Source organism: Corvus brachyrhynchos, unplaced genomic scaffold (assembly GCF_000691975.1).
Source record: "Corvus brachyrhynchos isolate BGI_N302 unplaced genomic scaffold, ASM69197v1 scaffold325, whole genome shotgun sequence".
Classification (NCBI taxonomy): Eukaryota; Metazoa; Chordata; class Aves; order Passeriformes; family Corvidae; genus Corvus; species Corvus brachyrhynchos.
Genome location: NW_008238356.1, coordinates 484,894 through 495,234, shown reverse-complemented (window position 1 = coordinate 495,234; position 10,341 = coordinate 484,894).

Here is a 10,341-nt window from a genome sequence, read left to right as displayed (position 1 = left end):
CGAGAAGAGAAAAAAACAGAGCAGAGAGAAAAAATAAAATAAAAATGTAAGTATCTCATTACTTCACCCTCTTTGGAAACTACAAAGTTGAGGAGAAAAGGACACAAGAAGGTAAGTCTGCCTGCTCAATGCTGTCTGCATTAAAAGAGAGCATTTTTATATTTAGTGTTCCATTTTTCCATACTGGGGCCACTCTCTTCTGTTTTACCCAGCATAGATATAAACAAGATCTCAGCATTTTCAGTCAAGCAGAGTTCATAGTCTTCATACTTACCTAAATTTAAATAAATATATTTCTTTAGATCAGTTTTTTTCTTTATCAACTGGAACTTTTGTTTTACTTAGAATATGTAAATAGATGAACTTTTCAGACCATGAGATTATAACTGATTCAATTATCAGGGGGGTGGGGGGTGAGGGGGGGAAAGTTGATGACTGCTTTCATTCTTTTTTTTAAATGAAGGCTTAACACCTTGATATTGAGACAGGCTCATACCATACCACAACTATTGCACAAACTTTGCAAAACAGATCAGGCAAAATATCTCTGACCCAGCCTCAGAAATCCCTCTTCCACTGCACAAAAGGTGACAGTTAAAAACTGTGCAATGATCTTTAAAATGTGAACAAATAGCTAACATTACATTATTTAATTCATTTTCACATGTGATCTAAAACAAGGTATGAGCCAGTGTCTCTGGAAATCAAAGACTAGAATTTCAGTCTACACCACTCTCTTATCCCTGGAATGAAGGCTTTAATGCATAGTTATACCATTTCAATCTATGAAACCTTTTTTATTCTTGTTCTAGGACCATCAGTGCTGAAGTTCTAGTGTACGTCAAATTTTCAAGGAAGGGAAGGCATCCCTCACCGTAGCATGGAACTGCCTTTATGTAAGTTTATGCAATTTGCCTTTTAGGACATGCAGAAAGCAAAGAATTGTACAAAACCATCCCATACCTCTTCCTTTGATATACAAAACAAATTTTGTGTAAAAAAGTAGCCAAGTTGCAAAATTTTAAAGCTGGTTGCCGCAGCTGCGCAGCTTATCTATCATTAGCCTCTACAGCCCCATCCTGTCACAAAGAGACAAATGCACAGATTTCCTCTAGGGTGGTAGAGAAGAAATATATAATCCTTTACCACAGACCATGCCCTAGTGATACCATTCAGTCTACAAACCCCTCACAGATTGAATGAGTAATTAATCTTGAATTTTAAAAAAAAGTCTGTAATTCAGGTGAACTTGAATTACAATATTTTCGCTAGTCAAAAAATTACCACACCTACTATTTCAACTAAATCGAAAAAGGCCAAGTCTGTCTTTGCAAAAAGGGGAAATTTCATTTGTTTTCTGCACTACAGTTATTTCAATTGAATGGGTAATTGCCATTTTTATGTTAGTTAAATTTAAAAAAATTTTAAAAATCAAAGAAGCACAGAATCAAATACAAAACCATGAGGAGACTGGAAATGAAACAGGAGGCTTAAATCATATCTGGTCTTTTAACATTATAAGGCTATTCACTTCAAACACGTATAAAAGACATGCAGGAACCCAGCAGACTAACCTTTCCAAGATTTCATATAGACCTAAACACCCTCTTGCAGATACAATACTCAGGTATATCACAGAAAGCCACTTGTTTTCCTAAGTAATGTGACTGCTAAGGGTAAATCAAAAAGATTTATCTGTAAGAAAACTAAGTAAACATATATGAAACTTATGCAGACTGCATCCAGGCATTGTCAAAAAATAGTAGTTTATTCTTCCAGCAGGTTAAATCATCACTGTACTCCATCTGACTCAGCTGTAACACTGCCAGGCCTGCAAATGACTTTGACTGAATGTTAAAACCTTTTCTAAGTCAAAGAAAGGCTGCTGAATGAGTCAATTGATTATTTGCCAACTGTCTATATTTAGGACTGTCCCTGCAAGTGTTTAAAAGTTTACCATTTATCACTGCTTCAAAAAAAGTCAAATATATTCCAAACAGAGCAATTCCGCTTCTCATCAAAGGGAAGTTCTCCTCTTTCCACCTATCCCACTGCCTCCAGAACAGCATACAATGTTCACCAAGTAGAATATGCCTGTCTCAGTAGCACTCCAGATTCTAAGTCTCCACGTATTTCCAGGATTCATAAGAGCACGATAGTAGCTAAAAAACAATCTAGAGTTTTCTTCTTCCCTACCAGCTCCTCCTTGATCAGGATTTTTTAATCAGTACAATAAAAGTGCAAGGAATTATTTATGGAGAATGATAATATTTATGCTGTGTATCACAATGTAGCATAATGAGATTAACCATTAGGGAAGAGGTCACTACAGCATGATGTTAGTTAGCATGGTTAGTTAGCATCAGGGACTGCATACAGGGCCACTTCCACACAAAAGACTAAATCAAAAACCAAAACTGTGCTGATTAAAAGCAGACATGAACACAGTTATTGCTATCAAAATACAGCAAGATCAAATTTCCTAAGTAGTACAAAACAGGTAAATAATTTCGGGTACACTGCAAAATCTCACTGTGCTTTAGACAGAATTTGTTATAAGGAGGCTTAAAATTAATAAATTGCAGCTAGAAGGAAATGTACAGAAGCAGGTTATGACTGTGCAAGATGGAACTGGGCCAGTGCATTAGGTCTATTAGGTCTATTACACATTATTCAGTTACTGTCAAATGATTAAGTAAACAAGGAAGGAAAACCATCTGACGTCCTCCAGACGTCATCATTTTCTGAAATGTTCTTAATCTTTTCACTGTCCATCCTCTGTCCTTACTGTGCCACAATCTATTTGGATTTCATTAGAACAAATGATACAATACCTGTTGTTAAGGACCTGTTTATCTGTTATTGGGAGCAGACTCCCTTCTTTGCAGAAAAAGAATGTAACAGGAGTGTTACCAAGTCATTTAAATCCTAAGCCTGATCTCCATCAAGACTCCAGGTTGGCAAAGAGGACTTCTGTGCTGCTCCAGTCCTGCCCTTTTCAAACTAAAATCCCACACCTATTCCACATCTTCCCAGCATAAACACAATCATGCGGTCCAACTGAGCATGGTTAAAGCTGAGGTTTTACTCCCTCTCCTTTTACTATGCCTCTCTCTGGGAGTAACATACATCACATATATAAGGGACTAAAGAAAGTATCCGACCTACAACTCCAGCCTGTAATCCTAGCATCATATTCAGTTTAGACACACACACCTTACCTACTGCGAAGTTCTGCAGGCCTGTTCAGCTCATTAATCTTTCCTACCTAACTCAGAGCTAACACTCTGGCTATCATTACCTGATGGTTTAATCACATAAACATTATTTGGCTTCAGCAGATTTAAGCTGGCAGCTTCCACAACCACGCTGTGGAAAGTCTTCCCCTCCCAGCCTGTGGGCTCTGACTCTGCCATATTGGCTCTGCCCATAAAGATCTCTCTCTTCCTGCCCTCCTTGCTCCACTACATTCAAGAAAATGCCTCAACTACATCTTGCTACCTTTTTAAATCCTTCTCTGCTTCATCTGTCATTTCCTATTCAATAATTATGTTTTATCTTCAGACAGTCTATAACAGAGGAATAGAAAGAGTAATCAGGTCATTTCATTTTCTCTGATGTTGTCCTATGCTTAAAGACGTTTCCAAACCTCATCAACTTTCTGGTTTAACTCCTACCCAAAACTGCCCTTTGCTAAAATGCTAACTAATAGGCTAGGAAACATAACAGCAACTATTACCACTTCTTTGGATTTATCTACGTCCTCCAATACACCCAACAGACCCTTAGGATAGGAACTGAACCCATTTTTTAGTTAAGTGTTTGCATACAATCTAGCACAACAGAATCATGACCACACTTTAATAGTTATGTGATACCCTAGTAAATATCCTACAGCACTGCACTGAAATGCCTTTAGAATTTGTGCGTAGAACAAAGTATAAAGTATGTCAGCTACAACTGCAGTTGATTCAACACCCCGAAAGTTAACCAGAATAGAATTTGGCCTAATCACGTATGATGTGCTTCACTTATCACTGCACCAGAGACTGATGAAGAGCAAGGTATGTAGGTTATTGTTTTAAAATGCTATTTCTATCATCCCAAACAATGAAAATCCATGGGGGAAAAGCCTTTTTAATTCTCATTTTCTGCCATGTTTGTAGTCTGTCAGACTTTAGTGGAACTGTAAAAGGCTATTAAATTACCCATTATATTTTCCTTACCACTACAGGTTGCTTTTTAAAGTAGTTTTACATATGTTCAGCCAATTCATATTTTATTTTGGTTTGCTTATATGCAGAAGCTTTCTCTCCCTCCTCTGGGAAACTGTTTTCCTTGCTAAGAGACCTCATTTTCTGGAAACACTTTCTTTACTAAGCCTCTGCTGACTGTTTTGCAATTTCATATTTATACCTATGTACATGAATGAATGATTCCTTCCTTTCTTTGCATTGCTTCTAGCAACCTCATAGATCCAGACTGCTCTCATGTCTCAGTGTAGCAGTAATTTAATCAAGTTTTATGTTTAGTTCATTTTTTCTCCTTGGAAATCAATTCTTTAAACAATTTTTTTATGATTCCCTGAGTTCTTTTCCCAGTTAAGAAATATTTCTGGTTATGTGGTACCCATAAGATAAGGAAGTATTCTACTTGAAACAACACCATGATGACAAAAACCAGCCCTTTCATATTATTGTAGCTGCTCATAACTATGCTTTGCTTAAAAATTTATCTGAGAATTACGTTGGTGCAATGCTTATACTTTTTTTCCTTATTACTAATAAACACTGAGTCTGGTCATGTTTCTTGTACAGATTTAAGTAATAAAAGGTTAATCAGCTGTAATACTCCCATTCTGCAACCTTCTTAGGTGTATATACAACTCCTAAATCTGAGTTTTCCAACTGGAGTCAATATCATTACTCATACTCTTTAATTCTTACATAGTGTAAGTGCCTTGCTAAGTGGAGTCAAGTCCCTCGTGTGCTGCTGGATGAATGCAAAGAAGATACATGTGAGGGTAAGACTTGATTCTTTGTATTAATGCTTGAAAGCTTTTTTACTCCTCAGCTTGCAGAAGTTCAGTTTCTGGGAAAAGAACTTCTGCTTCACTGCTGTAATGTCTCTCACTTCCCATAAAGCCAAAACTTTATTCCAGCTCAATAAAATATTATTTTCAAAGTAACCACTGCCTACTATTGATAAGAAAACTCCAGATAGGAAAATAAGAGGCAATATGAATAAACATGTAAGTGACTCAGCTTGTTTTTAAACTGCGGTCACATAAATCTACTCAAGTCATGCCATCATCACTAACTGTTCTTTGAGCTTCTTTGCCTCAGAAACAAGCACAACATTCATTTTTCATATCTATCAAAGCAGTGCCTTAAAAGCCTTTTTTACTGTTCTCAAGGGCATCTCCCTGGTCAAGGGTCTGGCCCTCAGTCTGGAAAATGTCCAGTCACACAGTCCAATATTTCTTTGGGCACACTTGGCTGGGGTTGTAATTCCCCGTTTGTCCAGTGTGTTACCCTGCCAGGTGTAACACTGGTGTAGCATCATGATCTCTTTTCTTGTATCAGCAAGGGATTAAAAGAACTTCAATTTTTAGAAGGTTTGGGGTTTTTTTTCCCAAATACTGTTAACTGCTGAAGATGACATAGCATTTAGAAACATCATTTCCCCAGCTAATCTGCTATTCTCTGCAGGAGGAGGACCATCTTTCAATTACTAGTTTAAAGCAGTTTGCTGCAGTATGTGGTTATCTCAGTACCATCAGCACATTAAGCCTTTCTGGGGCTCATTCTGTTCCCTGACTTCCCTGAAGCCAGCATACAAAGCATTAGGCTCTCCATTAGGCACAGACCTAAAGCCAGGGAAAAAGCATTCTCTGCCAGTCCTTGTCTCAGCATCTCCCTGAGGCAATTCTATTTTTCTTTTTTTTAAATTCTTACAGCTTCTTTCTTGACAGATGCCCTTGATTTAACTTCTCACAGTCATTCCACATCACTGCAACAGTCTGAAGCACATAAGATTACTTGAAAAATACCTAATTTAAGTACCTTCTTCAGTACACAGTATTCCGCATCTGAGAATTACTGAAGAAATAGTTCTGAATGTTTAGTTCTCTATTTAATTGACTTTAACATCTTGATAATCACTTTGATAATAATTTTGAAGTTACATCACTGAAACCTTAAACTTTTGATTTGTTTTCCTGAATAAATTATACAAAATTATGTATTCACTCATCATAATCTTCTCCAACTGGATGGAGCTTGCCTGTACCTGAAAGAGTCTAATCCAGAGAGATTAATAACATACTATACTGGGGAAAAGACAGTGTTTGTGAAGTATGACATTTCTGTACAAAATTGTTTAAAGTTCATTAAAGTTCTTGAATAATTCAGTAAGCATGCAGAGGACAAGCAAGTAAATGCTTGTATCTGGATCTTCCAAAATACTACTGAAAAGTTTCCTAGAGGCCAATAAAGAAACAAAATCACCAAAAAAAAAGGGGTGTCATCCTTTCATGACATACTACAGAATTAAAAGTTAAGGAAAAAAGGACAGGAACAAATGGTCAGCTTTTCAATGAAGAAAAAATAACCATGAAGGATTCTCCACAAAGATATATGCTGGGATATGTACTGCTTCTCATATCCATAAATAATAAATAATATTACTTCCAGTAGGACAGGCAGGCAAATAATGAAGTGGAAAAAGCTTCAGACAATACCAGATTATTTAGGAGGGTCAAATCTTTAACTGGCTACAGGAACTGCAGAACGGACTCATGACACTGAGGGACTAGGGAATAAAACAGTAACTGGAAATGAGAGCCAAGAAGTGCAGGCTAGGGAAAATGTGAGAAAACAACCGATCTTCATTTTTAACTGTATTGAGGTGCTGTACACTGTCAGATGAACTTTAAAATAGGTATTACTAAGCAGCAAAAACATCGTGCATGCATTTTACATGATACTCTGAAAGCATCAGAAAAATGCCTTCTGACAGTAAAACAGAATAAGTAGGATAGCAGAACCCTTACAAAAATGGAAAAAAAAAGAGAAGTCATTATACTACTGTCAGTATTTTATGCTGTCATGACTTAAACCTGACAGGTGGTTCTGGGCTCCACAGCTTTCAAACTGTTAAATAAAATCTTCAGAGTAAGGGCAGAGTGATAGAATTATGCTCCTGCATGAAGGGGCAGTAGAAAACCTTAGCTTGGAAATGTCTGAAAGAAGACAAGGAGGATATGGTAACACTTAACTAAAGACCAGAGAGAAAGTGAAATAAAAATATTCACTCAGGTAGAAGAATCATGGAACACACATTAAAATTGTCAGGCAATTTAAAGCAAACAAAGAGGGATATTGTCCCCCTCACACAAAGCACATGATAAAACTGTAAAACTCACTGTCTCAGGGATTTTGTTGAAGCCAAAGCATAAAAAAACCCAAGCACATGACGTAGCCAAATGTATGGAAGATGGTTCTAGCTGTGGCTAACATGTTAGTTCAGCTGTACATTTTGATCTAAGTTTTCAGCACCTCATCAGCCTGTGTATTCCACTGTTTATAATCCCCCACTAGACAAGACAGAACAGTTTAGAAGGACCCTTGGTCTCATCTAGTCTCACCTATTCTCGCATTAGTACTAGACTTACAAAACATGGAGAAAGACCTGCAGAACTGAACCATAAATGTGACAAAACGTGAGTACAGGATTTCTTGTATCCTGACATATATTGCCTTCTAAAATTTTTCCTCCTTGGTTTTACACAGATTATACGTAACAACTTTAAAGATTCATTCTGAAAATTAATGAGGATGTTTTACAGTTGAAAAGCCACAAAAGCAAAATTCATTGTTCTTTGGAAGAATAGTCTAGTTGAGACTTTAGTATTAATAGATAATACACAGAGAATTTTCCTCTCTAACAATCAATGAACGTACACAATACAAAGTCTTAGAAAACAAAAAACAGCCATGTCCTTTGTGCAGCATACTCTGAGGCTATAATTTGTTCCATGCGGATAAACAGCCTTGATTAATGTTGTGGCTGGATCCAGACCCAAATGAATGACGAAGCACTTCCAGTAACAGGTTCCCCTGCACAGTCTGGAGCAATTGTTCCTCTGGAGAAAATTTTCCTTTATTCATTCCGAGTAGCAATCATGTAGTCAGTGCACGGTAATCTGTTTAACCTAACAGGAATATCTGTGGTGTGAAATACCAGCACTGTGAGATTGGCATCACCAGGCCTTTTACCATCTTCCACAGATATGGCTGCAGCAGCACAACACACAGCAGCTCCTTTGCCCTTAGTCATTCACCCATTTCCCTGCACAGCTTTACCTTACATCAGTGTCAAAACAAAGACTGCTCACTGTTTGGCGTCAACTCAGCCTATGGCTACCAGCTGAGAAAGATTCCCCACAAAAAACCTGACGAAGCCGAAAGGAAAACACATCATCAGCCTTTCATGTTGCAGAATGCAAATCTTGAATTTCTCCGAGTTATCCTTTTCAGGCCACTGTAGTACAAAGTAAACTGGCAAATTGCAGTCAACCTATAAGATGCATAGATCTGTTCTGACCTGAACACTCCAGTGCTCAGATGCCTCTTCTTCCCCAGCCATGCTCAGCTGACATGCCCATACAAGGACACATCAGTCAGAAAGACACTCTCTCCCCACTATACCACTCCTGGAGAGGAGACCTCCTCCAAAACATGCCTTTTCCTCCCATGATTCTGAAAGTACAAAGAGAATTCTGCATTTCTTTTGAAAACCCACATTACAGGAATATAAAGGGATGTGCTCTTGTGGTGTGTTCAGTTGCTGTTCAGTTGCTCCCTGCTTCATCTAATTGAAACAAAAAATATTATCTGTTCTCCGTTTTTAATGGGCCTCTTCAGATTCTGGTTGTCTAGACAACTCCTTTCTGATCATCAACAGCTATTCAGAAAGATTAGTGCAATATTTGCTTTTACAGATAAACAAATTGTTTTTACTGCTCGCCATTTACTAATGGGAAGCACTATCATTGCATAATTAATGTCTATTAAGTAAGACTACCTATGATGTACTTGAGCAAAAAGTTTGTCAAAACCACCAGCATCTCCATCTCAAATTTTGCAATATATGAAATGCTAATGTGAAAAATGTATTAAGGATTTGTAACTGCACAGTGCAGTATCTTTTAAGAGGGTCAAAAGAGTGCTTATGTGAAAACATAAGGGAAATACTTTAAAATCTCCTAAAAATGCATTGTGAAACAACTTAGTTGGCATGTGACGAGAATGACACACTTCATGTTTATTTACCCTTCATATCTGCCAACACAGTTAAATATTAAGGAAGCCACCAAGGGATCAATTCTCTCATCTCTTTCTCCAGTCCTCTAAAACATTACTTAGTTCTCTGATTTCCAATAATGCATGACAAGAAGGGATAGTATAATAAATCATCTTTTACAAATCATTTTAGATACAGAACCATGTCTATCGGAGAAAGACCATCTTGGGTTCATGATTGCTCCCTCTCCAGACAGTCTTAACAGGTCTATGAAACTGGTAAAGCCCTACAAGTAGCAAGTACCCAAAAACACAGGATAAAACAAGCAGACGTGGGATAAACCCTGTAGTACTCCTATAACTGAACGCATTTCTTAGAGCAGGGATAGCTAGTGGGCATGTAGGCTACACATGAAAGGTAAGAAGTCAGTAAAACCGAGTTTTGCAGAGAAAATAAAAATGGAAAACAACTTAGCCATGTTGGCCTAAGACCATCCCAGTCTTAAAAACATCCTACTTTTGCACTGCGCATAACAGGGAAAACAGCACACACTGTCTGGGGTAGACTGACAGTCACTATAAACAAAATAAATACACTGCGGTTTCAGCATAGCCCTACCAACAAGTCGTTTGAGAACAGGATCTATATACCTCTGTGATTCCTAAGACAGTATTAATTACCTATGACAACCGAGACACAGTTGTGATGCTGAACCTTGATAATCTTTGCATATTGCTCAGTTATTTAATGTCTTGCCAATCCAGACTTATTCCCAACTGCAAGTGTCATTCAGACCACAGAAGAAGTACTTCTTCAGCCACTTCACATACCATTCCCCCCCCTCCCTTCAACTATGCAACTTGATGCATCTTAAAGTCTCAAGAAATGTGCCAATAATCCCAAAACGGCATGCTGACACCCCCCACAATGCCTGTCAGATACGGGCTCGTAGGTTCCTAAAGCAGAGGGTTACTCAGCAGTTACTAGAGAGCAGCAAGATGTGAGAAGAAAACGCACCCCTAAAACACGCCGCAG